The sequence below is a fragment of the Podarcis pityusensis genome (genome assembly GCF_964106645.2).
Source record: "Podarcis pityusensis genome assembly, chromosome: 13".
NCBI lineage: Eukaryota > Metazoa > Chordata > Lepidosauria > Squamata > Lacertidae > Podarcis > Podarcis pityusensis.
Window position 1 is genome coordinate 46,600,768 of NC_138038.1, and position 21,062 is coordinate 46,621,829.

A 21,062-nucleotide genomic window follows, 5' to 3' on the forward strand; every position below is an offset into this window, starting at 1 on the left:
CAAAATCTACTGTTTTTTTTTTAAAAAAATCATTTTGTAGATTACCTATGTTACCCATCGAGTTTTATACCTTTGTTTACAAGCAGTCTATGTAATCTGTGGCATAGATGTTTTAAATGCACACTTGATGAAAAGACAAGAGATATGGTTGCATATTATATTGGTTCCTCCCCTCTTATATTCGTTGATTTATGCAAAGCTGCAAAAAGTAGTCTCCCTCTTCAGGCTTAAAAGTCTCACATCGCACCCAGACTTCCTGCAATGGCACATTAAGTCTCTTTCTGATCCAGACTATCCCACCATTATGCTGTCTTTACTGCCAGTGCTCATTGCCTTGGCTGCCTCTTTCCCATGTATGTTGAGGTCTTTTTCCTTCCTTAATTCATTGTGAGTTCCATGTGATAACTTTGGGCTGTTGCTTTTCCTATTTCAGCTTTTCCCCCTGCCTTCCTATTCCAGGCACCCTCACACAAATTGTTCTGACTCAGTCGGATCCAATACTGAAGAAACCTGGAGAATCCCATAAACTCACCTGTGCTGTCACTGGGTTTGATGTTAACAGCTACTATATGGACTGGTTTCGACAAAAACCTGGAAAAGGATTGGAATGGCTTGTTCACTACTACAAACCTGGGAGCACTGATTATTATTCCCCTACAATCCAAGGGCGATTCATAGCCACTAAGGACAGCTCCAACTTCTATCTGCAAATGAACAACCTGAAAGCAGAAGACACGGCTGTCTATTACTGTGCAAGACACACTGAGTGAGATCCCACTAGACCTCAGACAAAAACCCTTCACTGCATTTCATTTTGTGAGAAATAAGCACAGGGGGCAGCAAAGGGCAACAAACCAGAAAGCCAGAAACCAGAAATGACTGATGGTCCACCGATTTCATTTTTTGACCAGGCTCCAGTTTGCAATGAGTTGCTCTAATTTTGTCTGCTGCAAAAGAACAGCTCTGAGACAGTGCCCTCCCCTCATTTCCCCCACCTGTGCCTTTTTCTGAGAGACCTTGTCAGCTTCTTTCCAAGACAAAAAATATTTTCCTTTAACAATGTCCAGAACGGCCGTTTTTCTAGTGTAGTTTTTCTCATGATCTTTTGCGCTGTTGGAAACTGAACCCACTCTTTAGGCTGCAGTTATGGATTTTCTGTGAAGGCCTTCTGATGCAGATTTGTAGGCCTAGATTGATTGATTGAAGGGAGGTAGGGCATCACCTTAACCCTACAGATACCAACCAATGAGGATGTCCATTTTGCACAATGCAAAATTGGTCCCATGGTGGGGCAGCTCCTGCCCTTTGCAACTCCTCACCATTGTGTGTCAGACAAACACCTTTATTGTCTTTTCAGCAATTGCAAAAGAAATTCCTCCTTCATCAAACATTCTAAATTGAGGCATTTATCCCAATTGGTAAGAACATTGGACATGAATTGATTGGAGGTGTATAGAAGTGCTTTTTAGCTGGCTGTCCTCGAGCAGAAGACACTTGGATGAATGGGGTCACAATGGAGAGCATCACCCAAATCCACTCAGCTGGAGACATGTCATCCTATCTGAGCTGCCCGGGTGCAGCAGGAATCCAGGTGGCTGAACTAACCTGGAGCACCTAAGGCTGGCATAATGATCCCCAAATGGCTGTTCTAGGGAAATTGGCAAGTTCAGGACATTACTGGAAGGAGGGACCTAGTCTCAATTTTTATTCCATTTGAACCAAGCTGATACATATATTCTTCTTTTCTTAACCATATCTACTGTCCTATTTTTTTTTTTTAATTGTTTTGTAGCTTACCTATGTTAACCTTCTAGTTTGAAACGTTTCTTAGTATGCATCCTTTATAATGTGGCATAGATGTTTTACGCGCACACTTGAAGGAAAGGCCAAAGATATGATTCCATATTAATATACTCCTTTCTTATAATCACTGATTCATGCAAAGCTGCAGAAAGGAGTGTCCCCCTTAAGCATTCAAAGCCTCACACCCCACCCAGACTTCCTGCAACAGCACATTACATCTCTTTCTGATCCCGACTATCCCACCTTTGTGGTTTCTTTACTGCCAATGCTCATTGCACTGGTTGCTTCTTTCCCATGTATGTCAAGGTCTTTTTCCTTCCTTAATTCATTCATTCTGAGTTTCATGTGATAACTGTGGGCTGTTGCTTTTCCTATTTCAGCTTTTCCCCCTGCTTTCCTATTCCAGGCACTCTCACCCAAATTATTTTGACCCATTTGAATCCAGTACTGAAGAAACCTGGAGAATCTCACAAACTCACCTGTGCTGTCACTGGGTTTGATGTTAACAGCTATGCTATGGGCTGGGTCCGACAAAAACCTGGAAAAGGATGGGAATGGCTTGTTCACTACTATAAAGCTTGGAACAGTCAATATTATTCCCCTACAATTCAAGGGCGATTCACAGCATCAACAGACAGCTCCAACTTCTATCTGCAAATGAACAACCTGAAAACAGAAGACACGGCTGTCTATTACTGTGCAAGAGACACACTGAGTGAGATCCCACTAGACCTCAGACAAAAACCCTTCACTGCATTTCATTTTGTGAGAAATAACCACAGGGGGCAGCAAAGGGCAACAAGCCAGAAATGATGAATGGTCCACCAATTTCATTTATTGGCCACACTCCAGTCTGCAATGAGGTGCTTTATTATTGTCTGATGCAAAAGAACAGCTCTGAGACAGTGCCCTCCCCTCATTTCCCCCACCTGTGCCTTTTTCTGATACAGCTTGTCAGCTTCTTTCCAAGACAAAAGATATTTTCCTTTAACAATGTCTAAGAAGGCAGTTTTTCTATTACGGTTTTTTTCATGATCTTTTGTGCTGTTGGAAACTGAACCCACTCTTTAGGCAGCAGTTGTGGATTTTCTGTGAAGGCCTTCTGATGCAGATTTGTAGGCCTAGGTAGATTGACTGAGGTGAGGTAGGACATAACCTTAACCTTACAGATACCAACCAGTGAGGATGTCCATTCTGCACAATCAGCTGGAGAAATGTCATCCTACCTGAGCTGCCCGGGTGCAGCAGGAATCCAGCTGGCTGAATAGAGCGTGGAGAATCTAAGGCTGGCATAAGGATCCCCAAACGGCTGTTCTTGGGAAAACAGCAAGGTCAGAACATTACTGGAAGGAGGGACCTAGTCTCAATTTTTATTCCATTTGAACCAGACTGATACATATATGTATTTATTTATTTTGTTATATCTACTGTTCAATTTTTAAAAATCATTTTGTAGATTCTCTGTGTTACCTATTGAGTTTGATACCTTTGTTGATAAGCATTCTATATAATCCCTGGCATAGATGTTTTAAAAACACACTTGATGAAAAGGCAAGAGATATGGTTCCATATTAATATACTCCCTTCTTATAATCACTGATTTATGCAAAGCTGCAAAAAGGAGTGTCCCCCTTAAGCCTTCAAAGCCTCACACCCCACCCAGACTTACTGCAACAGCACATTACGTCTCTTTCTGATCCAGACTATCCCACTACTATGCTGTCTTTACTGCCAGTGCTGACTGCATTGGCTGCTTTTTTCCCATGTATGTTGAGGTCTTTTTCTTTCCTTAATTTATTCATTGTGAGTTTCATGTGATAACAGAGGGCTGCTGCTTTTCCTATTTCAGCTATTTTTCCTCCCTTCCTATTCCAGGCACCCGCACACAAATTGTTCTGACTCAATCGGATCCAGTACTGAAGAAACCTGGAGAATCTCACAAACTCACCTGTGCTGTCACTGGGTTTGATGTTAACAGCTACGCTATGGGTTGGGTCCGACAAAAACCTGGAAAAGGATTGGAATGGCTTGTTAGCTACTATAAAGGTTGGAGCAGTCAATATTATTCCCCTACAATCCAAGGGCGATTCACAGCCTCAACGGACAGCTCAAACTTCTATCTGCAAATGAACAACCTGAAAGCAGAAGACACAGCTGTCTATTACTGTGCGAGACGCACAGTGAGTGAGATCCCACTAGACCTCAGACAAAAACCCTTCACTGCATTTCATTTTGTGACATATAACCAGAGGCGGCAGCAAAGGCAAGCAACTAGAAAGCCACAAACCATAAATGATTAATGGTCCACCAATTTCATTTATTGGCCACACTCCAGTCTGCAATGAGGTGCTTTATTATTGTCTGATGCAAAAGAACAGCTCTGAGACAGTGCCCTCCCCTCATTTCCCCCACCTGTGCCTTTTTCTGATACAGCTTGTCAGCTTCTTTCCAAGACAAAAGATATTTTCCTTTAACAATGTCTAAGAAGGCAGTTTTTCTATTACGGTTTTTTTTCATGATCTTTTGTGCTGTTGGAAACTGAACCCACTCTTTAGGCAGCAGTTGTGGATTTTCTGTGAAGGCCTTCTGATGCAGATTTGTAGGCCTAGGTAGATTGACTGAGGTGAGGTAGGACATAACCTTAACCTTACAGATACCAACCAGTGAGGATGTCCATTCTGCACAATCAGCTGGAGAAATGTCATCCTACCTGAGCTGCCCGGGTGCAGCAGGAATCCAGCTGGCTGAATAGAGCGTGGAGAATCTAAGGCTGGCATAAGGATCCCCAAACGGCTGTTCTTGGGAAAACAGCAAGGTCAGAACATTACTGGAAGGAGGGACCTAGTCTCAATTTTTATTCCATTTGAACCAGACTGATACATATATGTATTTATTTATTTTGTTATATCTACTGTTCAATTTTTAAAAATCATTTTGTAGATTCTCTGTGTTACCTATTGAGTTTGATACCTTTGTTGATAAGCATTCTATATAATCCCTGGCATAGATGTTTTAAAAACACACTTGATGAAAAGGCAAGAGATATGGTTCCATATTAATATACTCCCTTCTTATAATCACTGATTTATGCAAAGCTGCAAAAAGGAGTGTCCCCCTTAAGCCTTCAAAGCCTCACACCCCACCCAGACTTACTGCAACAGCACATTACGTCTCTTTCTGATCCAGACTATCCCACTACTATGCTGTCTTTACTGCCAGTGCTGACTGCATTGGCTGCTTTTTTCCCATGTATGTTGAGGTCTTTTTCTTTCCTTAATTTATTCATTGTGAGTTTCATGTGATAACAGAGGGCTGCTGCTTTTCCTATTTCAGCTATTTTTCCTCCCTTCCTATTCCAGGCACCCGCACACAAATTGTTCTGACTCAATCGGATCCAGTACTGAAGAAACCTGGAGAATCTCACAAACTCACCTGTGCTGTCACTGGGTTTGATGTTAACAGCTACGCTATGGGTTGGGTCCGACAAAAACCTGGAAAAGGATTGGAATGGCTTGTTAGCTACTATAAAGGTTGGAGCAGTCAATATTATTCCCCTACAATCCAAGGGCGATTCACAGCCTCAACGGACAGCTCAAACTTCTATCTGCAAATGAACAACCTGAAAGCAGAAGACACAGCTGTCTATTACTGTGCGAGACGCACAGTGAGTGAGATCCCACTAGACCTCAGACAAAAACCCTTCACTGCATTTCATTTTGTGACATATAACCAGAGGCGGCAGCAAAGGCAAGCAACTAGAAAGCCACAAACCATAAATGATTAATGGTCCACCGATTTCATTTATTGGCCACACTCCAGTCTGCAATGAGGTGCTTTAATATTGTCAGATGCAAAAGAACGGCTCTTTGACAAGCACAGGGACTAGATTGCTTCATATGGGACAGGCCTAGAGGTCCTGAGCCATGAGGCATTATAGATCAGCACCAGCACTTTGAATTGGGCCCAGAAACTAATTGGCAGCCAGTGCAGTTGGGCCACGATGAATCCTCAGTTCATTCAGATTAGTCTGAAACATATTGTTTTCTTTTTTCCTTTTAAAATCCCCTACTGTTTTATCATTAAAAACATATACAAAGATTTCATGGATCATGTAATATGCGTAGCAATTTGGGTTTGATCATTTTGTTAATGTGCATGCATGGAATCTATGGCATAGATGTTTTAAGTGCACACTTGATGAGAAGGCAGGATGTGTGGAGTTTGGATTCCATATTAATAGTTTCCCTTCTTATGCTCACTGATTTATGCAAAGCTACAAGGCACTGGGCGTCCTACTTAAGCTTTTAAAGCCTCACTTCTCACACAGACTTATAATGGTGAGGAGTTGCAAAGGGCTGGAGCCGCCACACTAAAGGACCATTTCAACATAGTGTAGAATGGACATCTTCATTGGTTGGTATCTGTAGGGGTTAGGTTATGTCCTACCCCCCCCCCCCTCAATCAACCTACCTAGGCCTACAAATCTGCTTGTGAAGGCCTTAATAGAACATCCACAAGTGCAGCCTAATGGGTGGGTTCAGTTTCCAACAGCACAAAAGATCATGAGAAATACCGTAATAGAAAAACTGCCTTCCTAGACATTGTTAAAGTAAAATATCTTTTGTCTTGGTTGGAAGCTGACAAGCTCTCTCAGAGAAAGGCACAAGTGGGGGAAATGTGGGGAGGGCACTGTCTCAGAGCATCTCTTTTGCATCCGACAATATTAATCCACCTCGCTGCAGACTGGAGTGTGGCCAATAAATTAAATTGGTGGACCTTTGATCATTTCTGGTTTGTGGCTTTCTGGTTTGTTGCCCTTTGCCCTTTAATAGTTTTCCTTCTTATGCTCACTGATTTATGCAAAGCTACAAGGCATTGGGCGTCCTACTTAAGTTTTAAAGCCCCACTTCTCACACAGACTTCCTGGAACAGCAAATTAAATCCCTTTCAGAGCCAGAGCATTGCATCACTATTCCGTCTTTATTGCCAATGCTCATTGCACTGGCTGCCTCTTCCTCATGTCCGTTGAACTTTACATCTACATCTTATTCCTTCCTTCATTTATTGTGGGTTTCATGGGGGCTGTTGCTTTTTCTATCTCATCTATTTCCCACATCCAATTCCAGGTGCCCTCACACAGATAGTTCTGACGCAGTCGGACCCAGTATTGAAGAAACCTGGAGAACCCCATAAACTCACCTGTGCAGTTACTGGATTTGATGTTAATAGAATTGTTATGGAGTGGGTCTGGCAAAAACCTGGGAAAAGGATTGGAATGGCTTGTTCGCTACTATAAACCATGAATCAGTCAATATTATTCCCCTACAATCCAAGGGCGATTCACAGCCTCAACAGACAGCTCCAACTTCTATCTGCAAATAAACAACCTGAAAGCAGAAGACACGGCAGTCTATCACTGTCCGAGAGACACACTGAGTGAGATCCCACTAGACCTCACATAAAAACCCTTCACTGCATCTCATTTTGTGAGGAATAACCACAGGGGGCAGCAAAGGGCAACAAGCCAGAAAGCCAGAAACCAGAAATGATCAGTGGTCTCCAATTTAATTTATTGGCCACACTCCCGTCTGCAGCGAGGTGGATTAATATTGTCGGATGGAAGAGAGATGCTCTGAGACAGTGCCCTCCCCACATTTACCCAACCTGTGCCTTTCCCTGAGAGAGCTTGTCAGCTTCCAACCAAGACAAAAGCTATTTCTCTTTAACAATGTCCAGGAAGGCAGTTTTTCTAGTACAGTTTTTTTATGATCTTTTGTGCTGTTGGAAACTGAATCCACTCATTAGGCTGCAGTTGTGGATTTTTTCATTTCCCCCAAGCTAAGCAGTTGGCTCCTTATCTCTCTCGCCCTGACCTAGCCACTGTGATCCATGCGACGGTCACTTCCAGACTGGATTATTGTAACTCGCTCTATGTGGGGCTGCCCTTGAGACTGACCCAGAAACTCCAGCGGGTGCAGAATGCCGCGGCGAGACTCCTTATGGGGTCTTTGCTGCGAGATCATATTCACCCGGTACTATACCAACTGCACTGGCTCCCGGTGGAGTACAGGATCAGGTTTAAGGTGCTGGTTTTAACCTTTAAAGCCCTATACGGCCTAGGACCCTCGTACCTACGGGACCGCCTCTCCTGGTATGTCCCACAGAGAAATTTACGGTCTGCAAATAAAGACATCCTGAAGATCCCAGGCCACAGAGAGGTTAGGCTGGCCTCAACTAGAGACAGGGCTTTCTCGGCCGCGGCTCCAATCTGGTGGAACGCTCTGTCACAAGAGACTAGGGCCCTGCGGGACCTGACATCTTTCCGCAGGTCCTGCAAGACAGAGCTGTTCCACCAGGCCTTTGGTCAGGGCGCAGCCTGACCCCCCTCCTCTGTCAATCGGCACAGAATTTTGCTTAATGGTTGCCATCAATTTGATTTTAATTAATTTTATAATGAATGTTTTTAGAATGTTGGATTATTTTTATTGTTGTTAGCCGCCCTGAGCCCAGCTTCGGCTGGGGAGGGCGGGATATAAATAATAATAATAATAATAATAATAATAATAATAATTATATTAAGGCCTTCACGTGCAGATTTGTAGGCCTAGTTAGGTTGATTGAGGGGGGATAGGACATAACCTAACCCCTACAGATACCAACCAATGAAGATGTCCATTCTGCACAATGCAAAATTGGTCCCATAGTGAGGCAGCTCCTGCCCTTTGCTACTCCTCACCATTATATATCAGACAGGAACTTCCTCTGTTGTCTTGGCAGCAACTTCTAAAGACATTCCTCCTTCATCAAACATTTTAAAATGAGATATTTATCCCAACTGGAAACATTATAGGACACGAATTGATTGGAGGTGTATATAAGTGCCTTCTCAGCTAGCAGTCCTGGAGCAGAATACAGTTTGATGAATGGGATCAGAATGCAGTGCCTCACCCAAATCCACTCAGTTGGAGAAATGTCATCCTACCTGAGCTGTCTGGATGCAACATTAATCCAGGTGGCTGAACAGAGGCTGGAGGATCTACAGTTTGTATAAGGACTCCCCAAATTTCGTTATATGGGACATGGCAAGGCCAGGACAATGCAGTAAGGGGAAAACTAGTCCAAATTTTTATTCCATTTGTACCAGACTGATAACTATATTCTTTTTTCATAAATTAACAAAATCTACTGGGTTTTTTTTAAAAAAAATCATTTTGTAGATTACCTATTTTACCCATCGAGTTTTATACCTTTGTTTACAAGCAGTCTATGTAATCTGTGGCATAGATGTTTTAAATGCACACTTGATGAAAAGACAAGAGATATGGTTGCATATTATATTGGTTCCTTCCCTCTTATATTCGTTGATTTATGCAAAGCTGCAAAAAGTAGTCTCCCTCTTCAGGCTTAAAAGTCTCACACCGCACCCAGACTTCCTGCAATGGCACATTAAGTCTCTTTCTGATCCAGACTATCCCACCATTATGCTGTCTTTACTGCCAGTGCTCATTGCCTTGGCTGCCTCTTTCCCATGTATGTTGAGGTCTTTTTCCTTCCTTAATTCATTGTGAATTCCATGTGATAACTTTGGGCTGTTGCCTTTCCTATTTCAGCTTTCCCCCCTGCCTTCCTATTCCAGGCACCCTCACACAAATTGTTCTGACTCAGTCGGATCCAATACTGAAGAAACCTGGAGAATCCCATAAACTCACCTGTGCTGTCACTGGGTTTAATGTTAACAGCTACTATATGGACTGGGTTCGACAAAAACCTGGAAAAGGATTGGAATGGCTTGTTAGCTACTACAAACCTGGGAGCACTGATTATTATTCCCCTACAATCCAAGGGCGATTCATAGCCACTAAGGACAGCTCCAACTTCTATCTGCAAATGAACAACCTGAAAACAGAAGACACGGCTGTCTATTACTGTGCAAGAGACACACTGAGTGAGATCCCACTAGACCTCAGACAAAAACCCTTCACTGCATTTCATTTTGTGAGAAATAACCACAGGGGGCAGCAAAGGGCAACAAACCAGAAAGCCACAAACCAGAAATGACTGATGGTCCACCGATTTCATTTTTTGACCAGGCTCCAGTCTGCAATGAGTTGCTCTAATTTTGTCTGCTGCAAAAGAACAGCTCTGAGACAGTGCCCTCCCCTCATTTCCCCCACCGGTGCCTTTTTCTGAGAGAGCTTGTCAGCTTCTTTCCAAGACAAAAGATATTTTCCTTTAACAATGTCTAAGAAGGCAGTTTTTCTATTACGGTTTTTTTCATGATCTTTTGTGCTGTTGGAAACTGAACCCACTCTTTAGGCAGCAGTTGTGGATTTTCTGTGAAGGCCTTCTGATGAAGATTTGTAGGCCTAGGTAGATTGACTGAGGTGAGGTAGGACATAACCTTAACCTTACAGATACCAACCAGTGAGGATGTCCATTCTGCACAATCAGCTGGAGAAATGTCATCCTACCTGAGCTGCCCGGGTGCAGCAGGAATCCAGCTGGCTGAATAGAGCCTGGAGAATCTAAGGCTGGCATAAGGATCCCCAAACGGCTGTTCTTGGGAAAACAGCAAGGTCAGAACATTACTGGAAGGAGGGACCTAGTCTCAATTTTTATTCCATTTGAACCAGACTGATACATATATGTATTTATTTATTTATTTTGTTATATCTACTGTTCAATTTTTAAAAATCATTTTGTAGATTCTCTGTGTTTACCTATTGAGTTTGATACCTTTGTTGATAAGCATTCTATATAATCCCTGGCATAGATGTTTTAAAAACACACTTGATGAAAAGGCAAGAGATATGGTTCCATATTAATATACTCCCTTCTTATAATCACTGATTTATGCAAAGCTGCAAAAAGGAGTGTCCCCCTTAAGCCTTCAAAGCCTCACACCCCACCCAGACTTACTGCAACAGCACATTACGTCTCTTTCTGATACAGACTATCCCGCCACTATGCTGTCTTTACTGCCAGTGCTGACTGCATTGGCTGCTTTTTTCCCATGTATGTTGAGATCTTTTTCTTTCCTTAATTTATTCATTGTGAGTTTCATGTGATAACAGAGGGCTGCTGCTTTTCCTATTTCAGCTATTTTTCCTCCCTTCCTATTTCAGGCACCCGCACACAAATTGTTCTGACTCAATCGGATCCAGTACTGAAGAAACCTGGAGAATCTCACAAACTCACCTGTGCTGTCACTGGGTTTAATGTTAACAGCTACGCTATGGGTTGGGTCCGACAAAAACCTGGAAAAGGATTGGAATGGCTTGTTCTCTACTATAAAGGTTGGAGCAGTCAAGAGTATTCCCCTACAATCCAAGGGCGATTCACAGCCTCAACGGACAGCTCAAACTTCTATCTGCAAATGAACAACCTGAAAGCAGAAGACACAGCTGTCTATTACTGTGCGAGACGCACAGTGAGTGAGATCCCACTAGACCTCAGACAAAAACCCTTCACTGCATTTCATTTTGTGACATATAACCAGAGGCGGCAGCAAAGGCAAGCAACTAGAAAGCCACAAACCATAAATGATTAATGGTCCACCGATTTCATTTATTGGCCACATTCCAGTCTGCAATGAGGTGCTTTAATATTGTCAGATGCAAAAGCATGGCTCTTTGACAAGCACAGGGACTAGATTGCTTCATATGGGACAGGCCTAGAGGTTCTGAGCCATGAGGCATTATAGATCAGCACCAGCACTTTGAATTGGGCCCAGAAACTAATTGGCAGCCAGTGCAGTTGGGCCACGATGAATCCTCAGTTCATTCAGATTAGTCTGAAACATATTGTTTTCTTTTTTTCCTTTTAAAATCCCCTACTGTTTTATCATTAAAAACATATACAAAGATTTCATGGATCATCTGATATAGGTAGCAATTTGGGTTTGATCATTTTGTTAATGTGCATGCATGGAATCTATGGCATAGATGTTTTAAGTGCACACTTGATGAGAAGGCAGGATGTGTAGAGTTTGGATTCCATATTAATACTCTCCCTTCTTATGCTCACTGATTTATGCAAAGCTACAAGACATTGGGCGTCCTACTTAAGCCTTCAAAGCCTCACTTCTCACACAGACTTCCTGGAACAGCACATTAAGTCCCTTTCAGAGCCAGAGCATTGCATCACTATGCCGTCTTTATTGCCAATGCTCATTGCACTGGCTGCCTCTTCCTCATGTGCGTTGAACTTTACAGCTACAACTTATTCCTTCCTTCAATTAATGTGGGTTTCATGTGGTTTGTTGTTTTTTATCTCATCTATTTCCCACTTCTAATTCCAGGTGCCCTCACACAGATAGTTCTGACTCAGTCGGATGCAGTATTGAAGAAACCTGGAGAATCCCATAAACTCACCTGTACTGTCACTGGATCTGGAGTTAATAGTAATGTTATGGAGTGGGTCCGGCAAAAACCTGGAAAAGGATTGGAATGACTTGTTGAGTACTATAAGGCTGGGACCAATTATTATTCCCCTACAATCCAAGGGCGATTCACAGCCTCAACAGACAGCTCCAACCTCTATCTGCAAATGAACAACCTGAAAGCAGAAGACACGGCTGTCTATTACTGTGCGAGAAGCACAGTGCGTGAGATCCCAGTAGACCTCAGACAAAAACCCTTCACTGCCTTTGATTTGGTGACAAATTGCCAGAGGGGGCAGCAAAGGGCCACAAACTAGAAAGGCAAGTTACAGAACACAGCCTTCATTCTTTGCCCTATATTCTGCCTACAGTGAATTGCTCAAGTTTTCCTGAACAGCCACACCCTAGGCCAACCCCAACCTTTCTCACCACCAAAGAAACACAAATGAACAGCATGAGCAACGCTGACACCAAACCCTACATAGATTAAGCAAAATAGAAACATCGCCATCCGACCCCCCCAGCTTCCCCCCTCCCCCCCAATGTCTCAACAAATGAAACTGATTTGTAAAAATGTTACATGGAAAAAATACGAGAGACATTACACATACTTCTGTAAAACCCTGTAAGACCCTACCTGCCGGCAGACTGTCTTGCCAGAGTGGTGCATGCTCTAATCTCCCGTTTGGACTACTGCAGCACGCTCTACATGGGACTACCTTTGAAGATGACCCTGAAACTGCAATTAATCCAGAATGCGGCAGCTGGACTGGTGACTGGGAGTGGCCACCGGGACCACATAACACCGGTTCTGAGAGATCTGCATTGGCTCCCAGTACGTTTCCGAGCACAATTCAAATTGTTGGTGCTGACCTTTAAAGCGCTAAACGGCCTTGGTCCTGTATACCTGAAGGAGCGTCTCCACCCCCATCGTTCAGCCCAGACACTGAGATCCAGCGCCGAGGGCCTTCTGGCAGTTCCCTCATTGCGAGAAGGTTACAGGGAAACAGACAGAGGGCCTTCTCAGTAGTGGCGCCTGCCCTGTGGAACGCCCTCCCAGCAGATGTCAAGGCAATAAACAACTATTTTACTTTTAAAAGACAACTGAAGGCAGCCCTCTTTAGGGAAGTTTTTAATGTCTGATGCTGTACTGTTTTTAATATTCAGTTGGAAGCCGCCCAGAGTGGCTGGGGAAACACAGCCAGATGGGCGGGGTATAAATAATAAATTATTATTATTATTATATTATTATTATGTAAAACAAGAAAATCTTTAATAAAAAACACAAAAAACACAAAAAGCAGTTCTGAAATATTCAAGGCAGTCAATTCCTCTGTGCCCACCATATTTCCACAACTAATACCCTGTCCTCTCATTTCTACACTCCCAATTGTACATAAAATCCTTCCTCGCCACCTGCGGTAATCAGAGGTTGATAAAGTCACCATTCTTCCTCTTCTTTCCCTCTCCCTCATATAAATGAACAGTTCTCCTCTTCTCTCTTGCATTCTTCTGTTCTACAGTCTTCTCTTCCTCACCCCCTCACATCCAAGCAATTTCTCTTCCCTCACGCTTTCTTGCATTTTCCACAGTTCCCTCCCCTCTACTCTCTCCCTCACACTTTTATTCCCTGCTCTCTCCACTTCTTTTTGTCCCTTCCTCCTCCTGCTTTCACCCTTTGCTGACCATGGTGGATACACTAATGCTCCTTTATTCCCTTTCCTAAGTAGCTGCTTCTTTGAGATCAAAATGTGACACAAGTACAATAATGTAGCATTTTGTGGAGGGGGGGGCGGAGAGACATACAACCCAGTAACTCAGCACTGGAGGTCAAGATAGAGAAAATCTCCACAGCTACCATGTATTTTCCCTTGGTATTTAGAGAAGAGAAGACTCCCTGGAAAAGACCCTGATGCTGGGAAAGATTGATGGCACTAGGAGAAGGGGACGACAGAGGACAAGATGGTTGGACAGTGTTCTCGAAGCTACCAACATGAGTTTGACCAAACTGCGGGAGGCAGTGGAAGACAGGAGTGCCTGGCGTGCTCTCGTCCATGGGGTCACGAAGAGTTGGACACGACTAAACAACTAAACAACAACAAAAACAGCAACTTAGGTAGGTGAAAACAAAGCCAAACACAGCAAAACATCAACATGCTGAAGGTGATGGCATCATTGAATAAATGGCTGACTGAGAGCGGAGAATGGGAGGTTTTTGTCAGGAAAAAGCAGCAATGCGAAAGCCAGCTGCAGGTGTCTGGAATGCAAAACAGGATGTTGATGTGTGGGACTGTACCATTGGAAAAAAGGGGCAGTCTATTCACAGCACTGAGCACCGGATGTTAGCTCAGAGTGTCATCTGACCTGTACTGGAAGTACAGGGGTGGAGTTTTTCTCTCTCTACTGTTGGAGACTGGAGAGTGCAGACACGTTTCTCTGTACTGCTGGAATGACAGAAATAAAGTGATGTAAATAGATTTCTGTCTGACTCTTTCCCCTCCCTGAGGGGAGCAGGGAGGAGGGAGGAGGGGTGTGTCCCTCTCACGTTGAGTGGGATCGCCGATAGAGACCTTGCCTGTATCCTGCCAGGAGATGCAGACGGGGAGGTCAACTAGGAACTCAAGCCGGGTGCCTGGAGAGAGGCCAGTTACCTCTGACAAGGCTTGATTTCTGACATCTGGTAGCATTGGCCGCTGGTTACTGATCCGTGGGATTCAGCTTGAGAGGTAGATGGATCGTTTGCCATCCTCTGCACCAAATGAAAGAAGATAACGTCTGCGTGCAGCCAGAAGCTGAACAGACGGCTGGACACCGAGAGGAGGTGTTTTCCGAGCAACGGAGCCCCAAGGTATGCTGAATTTCAGGCTAAAAGTGTGAACGCAGATTGATTCATTCTCTGGTTCACGGGAGCTGCGTTTGGAAAAAAACACAGCTCTGATAGAAGAGGCCTGCAACTTGGAAGCTCGGCCTGCATACCAGGAATTCTTGTGGTTGATAAGCTTTCCTGTTCAAAGATTGGAATGCACAGTTGCTAAGCAACGACCGTCAGTAAAGTGGAAAAGTACTGACTGAGCAGCTGGCTCTGAAAGAGCCTGGGAAGAGAAAGTTGTTTTGGCTATCTTCGTTGCTGTGCAAGGACTGAGAAACAGCTTGCAGTTTGCCTGCCAGAGTAGGCAAAAAACAACCCAACAAAGGCTATTGGATTTTAGCAGGCTGGAAAGTGAGAGCTGAGGCTTAGGTTCAAAATGGACAGTTTGTTTCGGTCCTGAAGGTGCTCCTGAATATGATTAGAGGGGACCGGTTGGTTGAAGGGATTCAGGTCGGAGCCAAACAGTACAAACTTAAAGCCTTCACAGATGACTTGGTTTTGACATTGCAGGAACCAGAATCTAGTACGAAAAGGGTTTTAGAACTGATTTATGAGTTTGGTCGGTTGGTGGGTTTTAAATTAAACAAGCAAAAGACAAAGGTTTTGGAAAAAAATTTGACAACTGAGGAATCAGAAAGGTTTCAGAAAGAGACAGATTTAAAAATCGTTAAGAAGGTGAAATACCTAGGGGTTAACATGACTGCTAAAAACCTGAACCTATTTAAGGACAATTATGAAAAGTGTTGGACAGAAATTAAGAAGGACTTAGAAGGCTGGTCAAGACTAAAACTTTCCTTGTTGGGCCGAATTGCTGCGATAAAAATGAATGTATTGCCAAAAATGTTGTTTCTGTTTCAGACCCTACAGATTGTGGACAGAGTGGAATGTTTTACAAAGTGGCAGAGAGATATTTCTAAGTTTGTCTGGCAGGGCAAAAAGCCCCGAATAAAATTTAAAATACTAACTGATGCTAAGGAGAGAGGGGGGTTTGCCCTGCCAGATTTGAGGTTGTATTATGAATCTGCAGCTTTCTGCTGGTTGAAGGATTGGTTTCTTCTTGAGAACACTGATGTCCTAGATCTGGAAGGGTTTAACAATGCTTTTGGATGGCATGCATACTTGTGCTATGACAAGGTAAAAATTCATAAGGCTTTTAAGAACCATATTGTCAGGAAGGCTGTGTTTAATGTCTGGACAAAATACAAAGACTTACTAGAAAATAAGACCCCAAGGTGGTCGTCACCAATGGAAGCCAAGGCCCAGAAAAGACTCAATATGGAGGCCAATTGGCCGAAATACTGGGAAATAATAGAAAAAGAAGGTGATACTTGGAGATTGCAGAGTCTTGAGAAATTAAAGGATAAAGTGCGAGACTGGTTACACTATGCTCAGATTAGGGAGGTCTTTAAGGCAGATAAAAAAGTAGGTTTCCAGGTGGAAAAATCGAAATTAGAAACAGAACTGTTAGAATCTAAGACTAAGGTACTCTCAAAAATGTATAACTTGCTGTTGAAATGGAATACGCAGGATGAAACTGTCAAATCAGCTATGAGAAAATGGGCACAGGACATTGGGCATAATATTATGTTTGCTGACTGGGAAAAGTTATGGACCACCGGAGTGAGGTTCACGGCATGTAATGCCTTGAAAGAAAACATTATGAAAATGATATATAGGTGGTACATGACCCCAGTCAAGCTGGCAAAAATATATCACCTGCCTGATAACAAATGTTGGAAATGTAAGGAAACTGAAGGAACATTCTTTCACCTTTGGTGGACGTGCCCAAGGGTTAAGGCTTTCTGGGAAATGATCTATAATGAGTTAAAAAAGGTATTTAAGTATACCTTCCTTAAGAAACCAGAGGCCTTCCTTCTGGGCATTGTCGGCCAAGGAGTGCTAAAGAAAGATAAAACTTTTTTAATGTACGCAACAACAGCAGCAAGAATACTCATCGCAAAGTACTGGAAGACCAAAGATTTACCCACACTGGAAGAATGGCAGACGCAACTGATAGACTATATGGAGTTGGCTGAAATGACTGGCAGAATTCGAGACCTTGGGGAAGAGACGGTGGAAGAGGACTGGAAAAAATTTAAAGATTATTTACAAAAACATTACAAATTGTATGAATGTTAGGTGAATGCACAATCGAGAGAAACACGGCAGCAGTAAATTTATTGTAAGACATGTGAGAATAAGTGATGTCTAAGGAAATGACGAAATTTGAAGTAATATTATGTTCAAGTCTAGCAGTTTAATTTATGACAAAAACATTTTAAAGTTTAAAGAATACTTGAGATTTATAAAATAAGAATGGAAGTAAGGTAACAAATTGCTGCATATAATTATATGATTAAGAACGCAGGGAAGGGTGATGTGAGGAAGTCTAAAGATTATGAAAATATGATTTATGAATAACTCTATTTTATCTGTATTTTCTTTTCTTATTCTTACTTTTTCTTATAATCTTACTTTGATCTTTGTTTGTTATGTGTTTGGTGATATGTTTGTTGTTTAAAAATTGCAATAAATATCTTATAAAAAAACAAACAAAATGGACAGTTTGTTGAAATTGGATGTTGGGGTAGGGTGTGCCATTTTAGGGGATGAAACTTAATTTTTGCAAATTTCTTCAATGTGGGGTCTTAAGAATGTTTCTGGGTGTGAGAAATATCCATCCTTAGAGAAGAATATGCCAAATCAGATTACCGGTACTCTGTCATCCACTGTGGGGATTGGAACAAATGGATTCAACACTTTCAGAGTTCCCAGCTTCTGTGCCATGTTCTATGCACCTTGTATAAATCAAAGCCATTCATTTCCCTCATATTATTTCCAGTGAGATATTATTATATCACATGCTTGTGTTTTATTCTGTAAGCCAGTCTGTGATCTCTTGGTGAAGGGTGGAAGAATAATAATAATAATAATAATAATAATAATAATAATAATAAATAGATGAATACAGTCAGCAAGACCTGGATAAGACAGATGAACTGTTTTTCTTCCTCACATATCCCCTTAGGAGTGCAGGGTAACACAGAGTGATAAATATATTATTGTCATGTTGTTTTCTTTTAAAGAACTCTACCTTCTGCTATACTTTCCATAGGTGTATATATAAACACACCTGTCTAATTCAAGTAATCGTATGGGTTTCTTACATTTGTTGAGGTGCATGTAATCAAATCTATGTCCCAATTGTTTTAGGCATGCATTAGAAAAGTATGTGGAAAATTTGGATCTTATTAAGACACCCTCTTCCAATGCTCACCGATTTATGCAAAGCCATGCGAATGATGAGTTCCTACTTAAGCCCTCAAAGCCTCTCACTTCACATAGACTTCCTGGCAAGGCACACAGGGTCCTTTTGAAATCCAGTCCATCGTTCCAGTATGCAGTTTTTCTTTTCCGTGCTTATTGCACTCTCTGCCTCTTCCTCATGTGTGTTGGGCTTTCATTTTATTCCTTCCTTCACTCAGTCTGGGTTTTATAATGGGCTTTTGTATGACAGCTATTTCTTCTTCCTTTTTCCCTCATTCCAGGTGGCCTTACACAGAGAATTCTTACCCAGTCAGAATCTTCAGCATTGAAGAAACCTGGAGAATCCCATATGTTGACCTGTGCCGTCACTGGATTTGATACTGACAAATTATGGGCTGGTTCCGACAAAAACCTGGAGAAAGATTGGAATGGCTTGTTCATTATGTACGCTATGGTTACACTGATTATTATTCCCCTACAATCCGAGGGTGATTCACAGCCTCTAAGGACACCTACATCTTCTATCTGCAAATGAACCACCTGAAATCAGAAGACACGGCTTTCTATTACTGTGCAAGATTCGCAGTGAGAGAGATCCCAGTAGACCTCAGACAAACACCCTTCCATTTGGTGGCAAATCATCACAAGAGATGGCATCAAAGAGCCACAAACCAGAAAGGCATGGTACAGAACAGATGCATAAAGGGAGGGAAATATCAATGATCCACAGCTGTCATTCTTTGGCCAAGCTCCAGCCTGCAGTGAACTATTCCAAGATCTTCCTCTTCCAATGCTAAAGCGTGTTCTCATTAAAGAGAGAGCACGTGTTGCGGATGGGGCCAGACAAAACATCCTCAGTTGCCAGCCAGGCTGTTGCAAGGGAATTGAATTGATTGGTGACTGTTGTTACTGGGGTAAATTTGATGTTGCCAAGTAAGGGGTGGAGTCAGAGGTTATTTATACTGGGTCCACAGCTTGTTCCTTTCTCTTTCGCTGTGGACACCGGATCACATGGAGCACTTGGACTGTCTGGAGGACAGTGATGCAATCTTCTCATTGTCTGGTTACATTTCTTTATTTCCCCCTTCTTTTAATCCTCTCTAGTCCCTTAAATAATTTAATTCCCTCTTTTTCCTGTTTGATTTCCCACCCCACCCCTTACCCTGTCCTGTGAGAAGATTCTCCCTGTATCTGTGGCTTGCCTTTCCAATAGGGAGAGAGCCCCATTAGGGGCTTTCTTTCGCAAAAAGGTTTCCCCCATTTCTCCTGTTGTAAATTGTGGGGCTAGTCAGGGCTGTTCCCAGCTTAGCTGGAATCACTTTTGTTTATAGTATCCCCGAAGGTTGGCTTTAATTTGAGTGTGTGCAGTGCTGTTGGCCAAATTTTAATCTAGCCTTGGACAGGAGCACTATTTTGAGTTCCTTTAATATTGCTATGAGACTCAGATTCTCAAGAGCAGAAGCAGGGAGGCCTAGTCGGCCTGCACACAACTTCCAAGCCTAAGTCTGCTACAGGTACCAGTTAATTGTTAAGTCTCTGACACGTGATTCATTCTCTCTATGTATCTGCTTGCAGGCCCAGTTGCTGCTAAGGTATATCTGAGGCAGACAGAGGGTGCCAGAGGCTCTCTGTGCCTCCAGTGACTATGAGCCCGCTGTATATGCTCTTGAACTATGCTGTTTCTGAACAAGTTTATTTTCTCCAAGTTTGTTTTGCCCTGATAGTGGTGACTGCCATTTTAGAGACGAGCCATTGTGGCTTAGTGGCTAAAGTGTAGGACTAGGACCTGGGAGACAGGGTTCATATCCCCCTCTTAGTCATTGTTGTAAAAAACCAAAACAAACTGCTCCTTTTGGGCTATTCTGTTGCTGGGTAGTTCGGCCCATTTGTGATAAAAGAATTTTGGGTTTCTTGAAGGGGTGCTTCCCTCTAAAAGGGCAAGCAGGGGTACCTGGACAAGCTGTGGGCTACCTCAACTCTGCTATTTCACTGGAAATATTTATGCCTGGCCTAGCAGGTGATCCTAGGGCTTTGCCCTAGTATTCGATGGCCTGGAAGCGTTTCCGGCCTGAATAGTGTCCCCATGTGGTCCATGAAGCATTGGTTTCACTGGGTCAGCGCATAGTGCCGGTAATGCCTAGGTTGCAGGATTGGTCCCTGTATGGGACAGCTGCATGCTCCCCCATTCCTCTACCTGGACACTTAGGTCCTTTTGGTGGTTACCTCACTGCGAGGGATGTAACGGGCGCCACGTTTGCAATATGCAAGCGGGAGAAAGCACCTTTGCGTGCCCGCATTGCAGTATGCTCTGTGCGTTGCAGGGCACGGTGCTGCACGGGCTGCAATTGCATTGCATTGCGTGAGAGATTTGCAGTTGCATTGCATGGAGGGTGTGTGCATTGCATAGAGGGTGTAGTTGCATTGCACAGAGTGTGTTTTTTGCATTGCACGGAGTGTGTGTGCATTGCACGGAGTGTGTAGTTGCATTGTACGAAGTGTGTTGTTGCATTGCACGGAGTGTGTGTGCATTGCATGGAGGGTGTAGTTGCATTGCACAGAGTGTGTTTTTTGCATTGCACGGAGTGTGTGTGCATTACACGGAGTGTGTAGTTGCATTGAACGGAGGGTGTGTGCAGTGCACGGAGTGTGTAGTTGCATTGCACAGAGTGTGTAGTTGCATTGCATGGAGTGTAGTTGCATTGCATGGAGTGTAGTTGCATTGCATGGAGTGTAGTTGCATTG

At 43.1% G+C, this 21,062-nt stretch overlaps 1 long non-coding RNA gene and 1 gene segment (V, D, J or C); both read left to right on the forward strand.

Annotated features, from left to right (window-relative positions):
• Window positions 1-269: 269 nt before the first annotated feature.
• LOC308461717 (igW heavy chain V region W26-like) lies at window positions 270-19,079 on the forward strand. The segment is given in 3 exons: window positions 270-353; window positions 460-766; window positions 18,602-19,079.
• Window positions 4,818-7,078, forward strand: LOC308460738. The gene is made up of 3 exons (XR_013978762.1): window positions 4,818-5,052; window positions 5,163-5,467; window positions 6,930-7,078. It is a non-coding gene; the product is annotated as an uncharacterized lncRNA (long non-coding RNA).
• Window positions 19,080-21,062: the final 1,983 nt, after the last annotated feature.